This window comes from Taudactylus pleione, unplaced genomic scaffold (genome assembly GCF_031769625.1).
Source record: "Taudactylus pleione unplaced genomic scaffold, aTauple2 ptg000174l, whole genome shotgun sequence".
Taxonomy (NCBI): Eukaryota; Metazoa; Chordata; class Amphibia; order Anura; family Myobatrachidae; genus Taudactylus; species Taudactylus pleione.
The window spans coordinates 8423527-8435844 of NW_028284576.1; the positions used below are offsets into that span (position 1 = coordinate 8423527).

Consider the following 12318-nt stretch of genomic DNA (forward strand, 5'->3'; position numbering starts at 1 on the left):
GTGAGGGAGTGGGCTACTAGGAATCAGTTTTAGAAGGAAGGAGAGTAAAAATGGTTGTGCATAGCAGTCTTAAATTACACCACACAGCAGCTTTACCTGATGGATGTATAGTACTGGCACAAAAAAATTATTTTGAGGAGCTAGACGTTGAGAGTCCCTGGCTCCATGATAAATTGTTCTGGTGCTAAAGAAAGAAGACATTAATGACTCAGATATCAAATATGGTCTAATTGGTTCTGATGAAAAAAATACTTTTGTACAAGAGCACAAATATTCACTAAGAAAGGAACATAGCTGACTCTCTGTTATCAATTTCCATTGTCTGTTTTGACATCTCACTGTTGCTCAAGTATTAGAAATGATGCGCTGAACTGAAAGTGCATCATTTCTTTGAAAGGTTGGTGTTTTTGGCAAAAATATTCCGAGGACCTCACTTTCCCTGACCGGGAATCGAACCCGGGCCGCGGCGGTGAGAGCGCCGAATCCTAGCCAGTAGACCACCAGGGAGGGATGGTTTAGTTTGACACTCCATGTCAAAAAAAATACTTTTGTACAAGAGCACAAGTCTTTTAGTAGCTAACTGAAAAATATTCACTAAGAAAGGAAGATAGCTGACTCTTTGTTATCAATTTCCATTGTCTGTTTTGACAACTCACTGTTGCTCAAGTATTAGAAATGATGCGCTGAACTGAAAGTGCATCATTTCTTTGAAAGGTTGGTGTTTTTGGCAAAAATATTCCGAGGACCTCACTTTCCCTGAACGGGAATCGACTCCGGGCCGCGGCGGTGAGAGCGCCGAATCCTAGCCACTAGACCACCAGGGAGGGATGGTTTTGTTTGACACTCCATGAAAGAAAAGGAAGTTTCCTGAATGAAGTCCAAAGCAATGGAATGTGAGGGAGTGGGCTACTAGGAATCAGTTTTAGAAGGAAGGAGAGTAAAAATGGTTGTGCATAGCAGTCTTAAATTACACCACACAGCAGCTTTACCTGATGGATGTATAGTACTGGCACAAAAAAATTATTTTGAGGAGCTAGACGTTGAGAGTCCCTGGCTCCATGATAAATTGTTCTGGTGCTAAAGAAAGAAGACATTAATGACTCAGATATCAAATATGGTCTAATTGGTTCTGATGAAAAAAATACTTTTGTACAAGAGCACAAATATTCACTAAGAAAGGAACATAGCTGACTCTCTGTTATCAATTTCCATTGTCTGTTTTGACATCTCACTGTTGCTCAAGTATTAGAAATGATGCGCTGAACTGAAAGTGCATCATTTCTTTGAAAGGTTGGTGTTTTTGGCAAAAATATTCCGAGGACCTCACTTTCCCTGACCGGGAATCAAACCCGGGCCGCGGCGGTGAGAGCGCCGAATCCTAGCCAGTAGACCACCAGGGAGGGATGGTTTAGTTTGACACTCCATGTAAAAAAAAATACTTTTGTACAAGAGCACAAGTCTTTTAGTAGCTAACTGAAAAATATTCACTAAGAAAGGAAGATAGCTGACTCTTTGTTATCAATTTCCATTGTCTGTTTTGACAACTCACTCTTGCTCAAGTATTAGAAATGATGCGCTGAACTGAAAGTGCATCATTTCTTTGAGAGGTTGGTGTTTTTGGCAAAAATATTCCGAGGACCTCACTTTCCCTGACCAGGAATCGAACCCAGGCCACAGCGGTGAGAGCGCCGAATCCTAGCCATTAGACCACCTGGGAGGGATGGTTTAGTTTGACACTCCATGAAAGAAAAGGAAGTTTCCTGAATGAAGTCCAAAGCAATGGAATGTGAGGGAGTGGGCTACTAGGAATCAGTTTTTGAAGGAAGGAGAGTAAAAATGGTTGTGCATAGCAGTCTTAAATTACACCACACAGCAGCTTTACCTGATGGATGTATAGTACGGGCACGAAAAAATTATTTTGAGGAGCTAGACGTTGAGAGTCCCTGGCTCCATGATAAATTGTTCTGGTGCGAAAGAAAGAAGACATTAATGATTCAGATATCAAATAAGGTCTAATTGGTTCAGATGAAAAAAATACTTTTGTACAAGAGCACAAGTCTTTTAGTAGCTAACTGAAAAATATTCACTAAGAAAGGAAGATAGCTGACTCTTTGTTATCAATTTCCATTGTCTGTTTTGACAACTCACTGTTGCTCAAGTATTAGAAATGATGCGCTGAACTGAAAGTGCATCATTTCTTTGAAAGGTTGGTGTTTTTAGCAAAAATATTCCAAGGACCTCACTTTCCCTGACCGGGAATCGAACCCGGGCCGCGGCGGTGAGAGCGCTGAATCCTAGCCAGTAGACCACCAGGGAGGGATGGTTGAGTTTGACACTCCATGTCAAAAAAAATACTTTTGTACAAGAGCACAAGTCTTTTAGTAGCTAACTGAAAAATATTCACTAAGAAAGGAAGATAGCTGACTCTTTGTTATCAATTTCCATTGTCTGTTTTGACAACTCACTGTTGCTCAAGTATTAGAAATGATGCGCTGAACTGAAAGTGCATCATTTCTTTGAAAGGTTGGTGTTTTTAGCAAAAATATTCCAAGGACCTCACTTTCCCTGACCGGGAATCGAACCCAGCCCGCGGCGGTGAGAGCGCTGAATCCTAGCCAGTAGACCACCAGGGAGGGATGGTTTAGTTTGACACTCCATGTCAAAAAAAATACTTTTGTACAAGAGCACAAGTCTTTTAGTAGCTAACTGAAAAATATTCACTAAGAAAGGAAGATAGCTGATTCTTTGTTATCAATTTCCATTGTCTGTTTTGACAACTCACTGTTGCTCAAGTATTAGAAATGATGCGCTGAACTGAAAGTGCATCATTTCTTTGAAAGGTTGGTTTTTTTGGCAAAAATATTCCGAGGACCTCACTTTCCCTGACCGGGAATCGAACCCGGGCCGCGGCGGTGAGAGCACCGAATCCTAGCCACTAGACCACCAGGGATGAATGGTTTAGTTTGACACTCCATGAAAGAAAAGGAAGTTTCCTGAATGAAGTCCAAAGCAATGGAATGTGAGGGAGTGGGCTACTAGGAATCAGTTTTAGAATGAAGGAGAGTAAAAATGGTTGTGCATAGCAGTCTTAAATTACACCACACAGCAGCTTTACCTGATGGATGTATAGTACTGGCACGAAAAAATTATTTTGAGGAGCTAGACGTTGAGAGTCCCTGGCTCCATGATAAATTGTTCTGGTGCTAAAGAAAGAAGACATTAATGACTCAGATATCAAATATGGTCTAATTGGTTCTGATGAAAAAAATACTTTTGTACAAGAGCACAAGTCTTTTAGTAGCTAACTGAAAAATATTCACTAAGAAAGGAAGATAGCTGACTCTTTGTTATCAATTTCCATTGTCTGTTTTGACAACTCACTGTTGCTCAAGTATTAGAAATGATGCGCTGAACTGAAAGTGCATCATTTCTTTGAAAGGTTGGTGTTTTTGGCAAAAATATTCCGAGGACCTCACTTTCCCTGACCGGGAATCGAACCCGGGCCGCGGCGGTGAGAGCGCCGAATCCTAGCCACTAGACCACCAGGGAGGGATGGTTTAGTTTGACACTCCATGAAAGAAAAGGAAGTTTCCTGAATGAAGTCCAAAGCAATGGAATGTGAGGGAGTGGGCTACTAGGAATCAGTTTTTGAAGGAAGGAGAGTAAAAATGGTTGTGCATAGCAGTCTTAAATTACACCACACAGCAGCTTTACCTGATGGATGTATAGTACGGGCACGAAAAAATTATTTTGAGGAGCTAGACGTTGAGAGTCCCTGGCTCCATGATAAATTGTTCTGGTGCGAAAGAAAGAAGACATTAATGATTCAGATATCAAATAAGGTCTAATTGGTTCAGATGAAAAAAATACTTTTGTACAAGAGCACAAGTCTTTTAGTAGCTAACTGAAAAATATTCACTAAGAAAGGAAGATAGCTGACTCTTTGTTATCAATTTCCATTGTCTGTTTTGACAACTCACTGTTGCTCAAGTATTAGAAATGATGCGCTGAACTGAAAGTGCATCATTTCTTTGAAAGGTTGGTGTTTTTAGCAAAAATATTCCAAGGACCTCACTTTCCCTGACCGGGAATCGAACCCGGGCCGCGGCGGTGAGAGCGCTGAATCCTAGCCAGTAGACCACCAGGGAGGGATGGTTTAGTTTGACACTCCATGTCAAAAAAAATACTTTTGTACAAGAGCACAAGTCTTTTAGTAGCTAACTGAAAAATATTCACTAAGAAAGGAAGATAGCTGACTCTTTGTTATCAATTTCCATTGTCTGTTTTGACAACTCACTGTTGCTCAAGTATTAGAAATGATGCGCTGAACTGAAAGTGCATCATTTCTTTGAAAGGTTGGTGTTTTTAGCAAAAATATTCCAAGGACCTCACTTTCCCTGACCGGGAATCGAACCCAGCCCGCGGCGGTGAGAGCGCTGAATCCTAGCCAGTAGACCACCAGGGAGGGATGGTTTAGTTTGACACTCCATGTCAAAAAAAATACTTTTGTACAAGAGCACAAGTCTTTTAGTAGCTAACTGAAAAATATTCACTAAGAAAGGAAGATAGCTGACTCTCTGTTATCAATTTCCATTGTCTGTTTTGACATCTCACTGTTGCTCAAGTATTAGAAATGATGCGCTGAACTGAAAGTGCATCATTTCTTTGAAAGGTTGGTGTTTTTGGCAAAAATATTCCAAGGACCTCACTTTCCCAGCCCGGGAATCGAACCCGGGCCACGGCGGTGAGAGCGCCGAATCCTAGCCAGTAGACCACCAGGGAGGGATGGTTTAGTTTGACACTCCATGTCAAAAAAAATACTTTTGTACAAGAGCACAAGTCTTTTAGTAGCTAACTGAAAAATATTCACTAAGAAAGGAAGATAGCTGACTCTTTGTTATCAATTTCCATTGTCTGTTTTGACAACTCACTGTTGCTCAAGTATTAGAAATGATGCGCTGAACTGAAAGTGCATCATTTCTTTGAAAGGTTGGTGTTTTTGGCAAAAATATTCCGAGGACCTCACTTTCCCTGACCAGGAATCGAACCCAGGCCGCAGCGGTGAGAGCGCCGAATCCTAGCCACTAGACCACCTGGGAGGGATGGTTTAGTTTGACACTCCATGAAAGAAAAGGAAGTTTCCTGAATGAAGTCCAAAGCAATGGAATGTGAGGGAGTGGGCTACTAGGAATCAGTTTTAGAAGGAAGGAGAGTAAAAATGGTTGTGCATAGCAGTCTTAAATTACACCACACAGCAGCTTTACCTGATGGATGTATAGTAATGGCACGAAAAAATTATTTTGAGGAGCTAGACGTTGAGAGTCCCTGGCTCCATGATAAATTGTTCTGGTGCTAAAGAAAGAAGACATTAATGATTCAGATATCAAATAAGGTTTAATTGGTTCTGATGAAAAAAATACTTTTGTACAAGAGCACAAGTCTTTTAGTAGCTAACTGAAAAATATTCACTAAGAAAGGAAGATAGCTGACTCTTTATTATCAATTTCCATTGTCTGTTTTGACAACTCACTGTTGCTCAAGTATTAGAAATGATGCGCTGAACTGAAAGTGCATCATTTCTTTGAAAGGTTGGTGTTTTTAGCAAAAATATTCCAAGGACCTCACTTTCCCTGACCGGGAATCGAACCCGGGCCGCGGCGGTGAGAGCGCTGAATCCTAGCCAGTAGACAACCAGGGAGGGATGGTTTAGTTTGACACTCCATGTCAAAAAAAATACTTTTGTACAAGAGCACAAGTCTTTTAGTAGCTAACTGAAAAATATTCACTAAGAAAGGAAGATAGCTGACTCTTTGTTATCAATTTCCATTGTCTGTTTTGACAACTCACTGTTGCTCAAGTATTAGAAATGATGCGCTGAACTGAAAGTGCATCATTTCTTTGAAAGGTTGGTGTTTTTGGCAAAAATATTCCGAGGACTTCACTTTCCCTGACCGGGAATCGAACCCTGGCCGCGGCGGTGAGAGCACCGAATCCTAGCCACTAGACCACCAGGGATGGATGGTTTAATTTGACACTCCATGAAAGAAAAGGAAGTTTCCTGAATGAAGTCCAAAGCAATGGAATGTGAGGGAGTGGGCTACTAGGAATCAGTTTTAGAATGAAGGAGAGTAAAAATGGTTGTGCATAGCAGTCTTAAATTACACCACACAGCAGCTTTACCTAATGGATGTATAGTACTGGCACGAAAAAATTATTTTGAGGAGCTAGACGTTGAGAGTCCCTGGCTCCATGATAAATTGTTCTGGTGCTAAAGAAAGAAGACATTAATGACTCAGATATCAAATATGGTCTAATTGGTTCTGATGAAAAAAATACTTTTGTACAAGAGCACAAGTCTTTTAGTAGCTAACTGAAAAATATTCACTAAGAAAGGAAGATAGCTGACTCTTTGTTATCAATTTCCATTGTCTGTTTTGACAACTCACTGTTGCTCAAGTATTAGAAATGATGCGCTGAACTGAAAGTGCATCATTTCTTTGAAAGGTTGGTGTTTTTGGCAAAAATATTCCGAGGACCTCACTTTCCCTGACCGGGAATCGAACCCGGGCCGCGGCGGTGAGAGCGCCGATTCCTAGCCACTAGACCACCAGGGAGGGATGGTTTAGTTTGACACTCCATGAAAGAAAAGGAAGTTTCCTGAATGAAGTCCAAAGCAATGGAATGTGAGGGAGTGGGCTACTAGGAATCAGTTTTAGAAGGAAGGAGAGTAAAAATGGTTGTGCATAGCAGTCTTAAATTACACCACACAGCAGCTTTACCTGATGGATGTATAGTACTGGCACGAAAAAATAATTTTGAGGAGCTAGACGTTGAGAGTCCCTGGCTCCATGATAAATTGTTCTGGTGCTAAAGAAAGATGACATTAATGACTCAGATATCAAATATGGTCTAATTGGTTCTGATGAAAAAAATACTTTTGTACAAGAGCACAAGTCTTTTAGTAGCTAACTGAAAAATATTCACTAAGAAAGGAAGATAGCTGACTCTCTGTTATCAATTTCCATTGTCTGTTTTGACATCTCACTGTTGCTCAAGTATTAGAAATGATGCGCTGAACTGAAAGTGCATCATTTCTTTGAAAGGTTGGTGTTTTTGGCAAAAATATTCCAAGGACCTCACTTTCCCAGCCCGGGAATCGAACCCGGGCCGCGGCGGTGAGAGCGCCGAATCCTAGCCAGTAGACCACCAGGGAGGGATGGTTTAGTTTGACACTCCATGTCAAAAAAAATACTTTTGTACAAGAGCACAAGTCTTTTAGTAGCTAACTGAAAAATATTCACTAAGAAAGGAAGATAGCTGACTCTTTGTTATCAATTTCCATTGTCTGTTTTGACAACTCACTGTTGCTCAAGTATTAGAAATGATGCGCTGAACTGAAAGTGCATCATTTCTTTGAAAGGTTGGTGTTTTTGGCAAAAATATTCCGAGGACCTCACTTTCCCTGACTGGGAATCGAACCCGGGCCGCGGCGTGAGAGCGCCGAATCCTAGCCACTAGACCACAAGGGAGGGATGGTTTAGTTTGACACTCCATGAAAGAAAAGGAAGTTTCCTGAATGAAGTCCAAAGCAATGGAATGTGAGGGAGTGGGCTACTAGGAATCAGTTTTAGAATGAAGGAGAGTAAAAATGGTTGTGCATAGCAGTCTTAAATTACACCACACAGCAGCTTTACCTGATGGATGTATAGTACTGGCACGAAAAAATAATTTTGAGGAGCTAGACGTTGAGAGTCCCTGGCTCCATGATAAATTGTTCTGGTGCTAAAGAAAGAAGACATTAATGACTCAGATATCAAATATGGTCTAATTGGTTCTGATGAAAAAAATACTTTTGTACAAGAGCACAAGTATTTTAGTAGCTAACTGAAAAATATTCACTAAGAAAGGAAGATAGCTGACTCTCTGTTATCAATTTCCATTGTCTGTTTTGACATCTCACTGTTGCTCAAGTATTAGAAATGATGCGCTGAACTGAAAGTGCATCATTTCTTTGAAAGGTTGGTGTTTTTGGCAAAAATATTCCAAGGACCTCACTTTCCCAGCCCGGGAATCGAACCCGGGCCGCGGCGGTGAGAGCGCCGAATCCTAGCCAGTAGACCACCAGGGAGGGATGGTTTAGTTTGACACTCCATGTCAAAAAAAATACTTTTGTACAAGAGCACAAGTCTTTTAGTAGCTAACTGAAAAATATTCACTAAGAAAGGAAGATAGCTGACTCTTTGTTATCAATTTCCATTGTCTGTTTTGAGAACTCACTGTTGCTCAAGTATTAGAAATGATGCGCTGAACTGAAAGTGCATCATTTCTTTGAAAGGTTGGTGTTTTTGGCAAAAATATTCCAAGGACCTCACTTTCCCAGCCCGGGAATCGAACCCGGGCAGCGGCGGTGAGAGCGCCGAATCCTAGCCAGTAGACCACCAGGGAGGGATGGTTTAGTTTGACACTCCATGTCAAAAAAAATACTTTTGTACAAGAGCACAAGTCTTTTAGTAGCTAACTGAAAAATATTCACTAAGAAAGGAAGATAGCTGACTCTTTGTTATCAATTTCCATTGTCTGTTTTGACAACTCACTGTTGCTCAAGTATTAGAAATGATGCGCTGAACTGAAAGTGCATCATTTCTTTGAAAGGTTGGTGTTTTTAGCAAAAATATTCCAAGGACCTCACTTTCCCTGACCGGGAATCGAACCCGGGCCGCGGCGGTGAGAGCGCTGAATCCTAGCCAGTAGACCACCAGGGAGGGATGGTTTAGTTTGACACTCCATGTCAAAAAAAATACTTTTGTACAAGAGCACAAGTCTTTTAGTAGCTAACTGAAAAATATTCACTAAGAAAGGAAGATAGCTGACTCTTTGTTATCAATTTCCATTGTCTGTTTTGACAACTCACTGTTGCTCAAGTATTAGAAATGATGCGCTGAACTGAAAGTGCATCATTTCTTTGAAAGGTTGGTGTTTTTGGCAAAAATATTCCGAGGACCTCACTTTCCCTGACCGGGAATCGAACCCTGGCCGCGGCGGTGAGAGCACCGAATCCTAGCCACTAGACCACCAGGGATGGATGGTTTAGTTTGACACTCCATGAAAGAAAAGGAAGTTTCCTGAATGAAGTCCAAAGCAATGGAATGTGAGGGAGTGGGCTACTAGGAATCAGTTTTAGAATGAAGGAGAGTAAAAATGGTTGTGCATAGCAGTCTTAAATTACACCACACAGCAGCTTTACCTGATGGATGTATAGTACTGGCACGAAAAAATTATTTTGAGGAGCTAGACGTTGAGAGTCCCTGGCTCCATGATAAATTGTTCTGGTGCTAAAGAAAGAAGACATTAATGACTCAGATATCAAATATGGTCTAATTGGTTCTGATGAAAAAAATACTTTTGTACAAGAGCACAAGTCTTTTAGTAGCTAACTGAAAAATATTCACTAAGAAAGGAAGATAGCTGACTCTTTGTTATCAATTTCCATTGTCTGTTTTGACAACTCACTGTTGCTCAAGTATTAGAAATGATGCGCTGAACTGAAAGTGCATCATTTCTTTGAAAGGTTGGTGTTTTTGGCAAAAATATTCCGAGGACCTCACTTTCCCTGACCGGGAATCGAACCCGGGCCGCGGCGGTGAGAGCGCCGAATCCTAGCCACTAGACCACCAGGGAGGGATGGTTTAGTTTGACACTCCATGAAAGAAAAGGAAGTTTCCTGAATGAAGTCCAAAGCAATGGAATGTGAGGGAGTGGGCTACTAGGAATCAGTTTTAGAAGGAAGGAGAGTAAAAATGGTTGTGCATAGCAGTCTTAAATTACACCACACAGCAGCTTTACCTGATGGATGTATAGTACTGGCACGAAAAAATAATTTTGAGGAGCTAGACGTTGAGAGTCCCTGGCTCCATGATAAATTGTTCTGGTGCTAAAGAAAGATGACATTAATGACTCAGATATCAAATATGGTCTAATTGGTTCTGATGAAAAAAATACTTTTGTACAAGAGCACAAGTCTTTTAGTAGCTAACTGAAAAATATTCACTAAGAAAGGAAGATAGCTGACTCTCTGTTATCAATTTCCATTGTCTGTTTTGACATCTCACTGTTGCTCAAGTATTAGAAATGATGCGCTGAACTGAAAGTGCATCATTTCTTTGAAAGGTTGGTGTTTTTGGCAAAAATATTCCAAGGACCTCACTTTCCCAGCCCGGGAATCGAACCCGGGCCGCGGCGGTGAGAGCGCCGAATCCTAGCCAGTAGACCACCAGGGAGGGATGGTTTAGTTTGACACTCCATGTCAAAAAAAATACTTTTGTACAAGAGCACAAGTCTTTTAGTAGCTAACTGAAAAATATTCACTAAGAAAGGAAGATAGCTGACTCTTTGTTATCAATTTCCATTGTCTGTTTTGACAACTCACTGTTGCTCAAGTATTAGAAATGATGCGCTGAACTGAAAGTGCATCATTTCTTTGAAAGGTTGGTGTTTTTGGCAAAAATATTCCGAGGACCTCACTTTCCCTGACTGGGAATCGAACCCGGGCCGCGGCGTGAGAGCGCCGAATCCTAGCCACTAGACCACCAGGGAGGGATGGTTTAGTTTGACACTCCATGAAAGAAAAGGAAGTTTCCTGAATGAAGTCCAAAGCAATGGAATGTGAGGGAGTGGGCTACTAGGAATCAGTTTTAGAATGAAGGAGAGTAAAAATGGTTGTGCATAGCAGTCTTAAATTACACCACACAGCAGCTTTACCTGATGGATGTATAGTACTGGCACGAAAAAATAATTTTGAGGAGCTAGACGTTGAGAGTCCCTGGCTCCATGATAAATTGTTCTGGTGCTAAAGAAAGAAGACATTAATGACTCAGATATCAAATATGGTCTAATTGGTTCTGATGAAAAAAATACTTTTGTACAAGAGCACAAGTATTTTAGTAGCTAACTGAAAAATATTCACTAAGAAAGGAAGATAGCTGACTCTCTGTTATCAATTTCCATTGTCTGTTTTGACATCTCACTGTTGCTCAAGTATTAGAAATGATGCGCTGAACTGAAAGTGCATCATTTCTTTGAAAGGTTGGTGTTTTTGGCAAAAATATTCCAAGGACCTCACTTTCCCAGCCCGGGAATCGAACCCGGGCCGCGGCGGTGAGAGCGCCGAATCCTAGCCAGTAGACCACCAGGGAGGGATGGTTTAGTTTGACACTCCATGTCAAAAAAAATACTTTTGTACAAGAGCACAAGTCTTTTAGTAGCTAACTGAAAAATATTCACTAAGAAAGGAAGATAGCTGACTCTTTGTTATCAATTTCCATTGTCTGTTTTGACAACTCACTGTTGCTCAAGTATTAGAAATGATGCGCTGAACTGAAAGTGCATCATTTCTTTGAAAGGTTGGTGTTTTTGGCAAAAATATTCCAAGGACCTCACTTTCCCAGCCCGGGAATCGAACCCGGGCAGCGGCGGTGAGAGCGCCGAATCCTAGCCAGTAGACCACCAGGGAGGGATGGTTTAGTTTGACACTCCATGTCAAAAAAAATACTTTTGTACAAGAGCACAAGTCTTTTAGTAGCTAACTGAAAAATATTCACTAAGAAAGGAAGATAGCTGACTCTTTGTTATCAATTTCCATTGTCTGTTTTGACAACTCACTGTTGCTCAAGTATTAGAAATGATGCGCTGAACTGAAAGTGCATCATTTCTTTGAAAGGTTGGTGTTTTTGGCAAAAATATTCCGAGGACCTCACTTTCCCTGAACGGGAATCGACTCCGGGCCGCGGCGGTGAGAGCGCCGAATCCTAGCCACTAGACCACCAGGGAGGGATGGTTTTGTTTGACACTCCATGAAAGAAAAGGAAGTTTCCTGAATGAAGTCCAAAGCAATGGAATGTGAGGGAGTGGGCTACTAGGAATCAGTTTTAGAAGGAAGGAGAGTAAAAATGGTTGTGCATAGCAGTCTTAAATTACACCACACAGCAGCTTTACCTGATGGATGTATAGTACTGGCACAAAAAAATTATTTTGAGGAGCTAGACGTTGAGAGTCCCTGGCTCCATGATAAATTGTTCTGGTGCTAAAGAAAGAAGACATTAATGACTCAGATATCAAATATGGTCTAATTGGTTCTGATGAAAAAAATACTTTTGTACAAGAGCACAAATATTCACTAAGAAAGGAACATAGCTGACTCTCTGTTATCAATTTCCATTGTCTGTTTTGACATCTCACTGTTGCTCAAGTATTAGAAATGATGCGCTGAACTGAAAGTGCATCATTTCTTTGAAAGGTTGGTGTTTTTGGCAAAAATATTCC

General features: G+C 41.0%; 6 non-coding genes across 6 annotated transcripts; all 6 read right to left on the reverse strand.

Annotated features, from left to right (window-relative positions):
• Positions 1 to 2878: 2878 nt before the first annotated feature.
• Positions 2879 to 2950, reverse strand: TRNAE-CUC (transfer RNA glutamic acid (anticodon CUC)). The gene has a single exon. It is a non-coding gene; the product is annotated as a tRNA-Glu (tRNA).
• Positions 2951 to 3477: 527 nt separating this feature from the next.
• On the reverse strand, positions 3478 to 3549 carry TRNAE-CUC (transfer RNA glutamic acid (anticodon CUC)). Its single transcript has one exon. It is a non-coding gene; the product is annotated as a tRNA-Glu (tRNA).
• Positions 3550 to 5943: 2394 nt separating this feature from the next.
• TRNAE-CUC (transfer RNA glutamic acid (anticodon CUC)) lies at positions 5944 to 6015 on the reverse strand. Its single transcript has one exon. It is a non-coding gene; the product is annotated as a tRNA-Glu (tRNA).
• A 527-nt stretch (positions 6016 to 6542) lies between these two features.
• On the reverse strand, positions 6543 to 6614 carry TRNAE-CUC (transfer RNA glutamic acid (anticodon CUC)). The gene has a single exon. It is a non-coding gene; the product is annotated as a tRNA-Glu (tRNA).
• Positions 6615 to 9007: 2393 nt separating this feature from the next.
• TRNAE-CUC (transfer RNA glutamic acid (anticodon CUC)) lies at positions 9008 to 9079 on the reverse strand. Its single transcript has one exon. It is a non-coding gene; the product is annotated as a tRNA-Glu (tRNA).
• Positions 9080 to 9606: 527 nt separating this feature from the next.
• Positions 9607 to 9678, reverse strand: TRNAE-CUC (transfer RNA glutamic acid (anticodon CUC)). Its single transcript has one exon. It is a non-coding gene; the product is annotated as a tRNA-Glu (tRNA).
• Between the last annotated feature and the right edge of the window lie 2640 nt (positions 9679 to 12318).